This window comes from Pygoscelis adeliae, unplaced genomic scaffold (genome assembly GCF_000699105.1).
Source record: "Pygoscelis adeliae isolate BGI_AS28 unplaced genomic scaffold, ASM69910v1 Scaffold123, whole genome shotgun sequence".
NCBI lineage: Eukaryota > Metazoa > Chordata > Aves > Sphenisciformes > Spheniscidae > Pygoscelis > Pygoscelis adeliae.
In genome coordinates this window covers 2,386,114-2,386,607 of record NW_008824650.1, presented here as the reverse complement: position 1 = coordinate 2,386,607, position 494 = coordinate 2,386,114, and the positions used below count along the sequence as shown (strand labels likewise).

General features: G+C 37.9%; 1 protein-coding gene across 1 annotated transcript in view; it reads right to left on the bottom strand.

The window, feature by feature from the left end:
- Window positions 1–494, bottom strand: part of KMT2C (lysine (K)-specific methyltransferase 2C) — a 207,448-nt gene that overhangs the window by 23,231 nt on the left and 183,723 nt on the right. The window lies entirely within an intron of this gene.

Here is a 494-nt window from a genome sequence, read left to right as displayed (position 1 = left end):
GTAAGGACACAAATGTACAGGAAACACGGCCTCATTAATTCTGGTGTTTGCAAAAGAGTTTTATACATATAAAATCTATTTTTGTTACTACTTCTAAGAAACAACTTAAAATGATAAACATCCATCAAATATTCATGAAATGAAAGAAAGATACTGTCTTTGCAAAATAACTTTGTCAGTCCTCCACACAGGACCTTCAGCACCAGTGCCTTTTCCTCCCCACAAACAAATGCACTCTCATTTAGACTGTAACTGAGACGTTACTCTTTTTACAAATGAGAAATGCTCATCTGCTATGAGCAGTCCACTGCTCTCAGATGTTTTTCTCGAGGCAAAACAATCATATCTGGTAACACTTGATCTGCACTAAGCCCAGAAGGCAAGAGAGGTTTTGTGATGGTATCGTTTGTCTCCTGATCGCATTGTGGCAATGAGCTGGGTAACCAGGAATACAGCATGGATCTTCCTTGTAAAGAAAGTTTGTTTAATAAAGA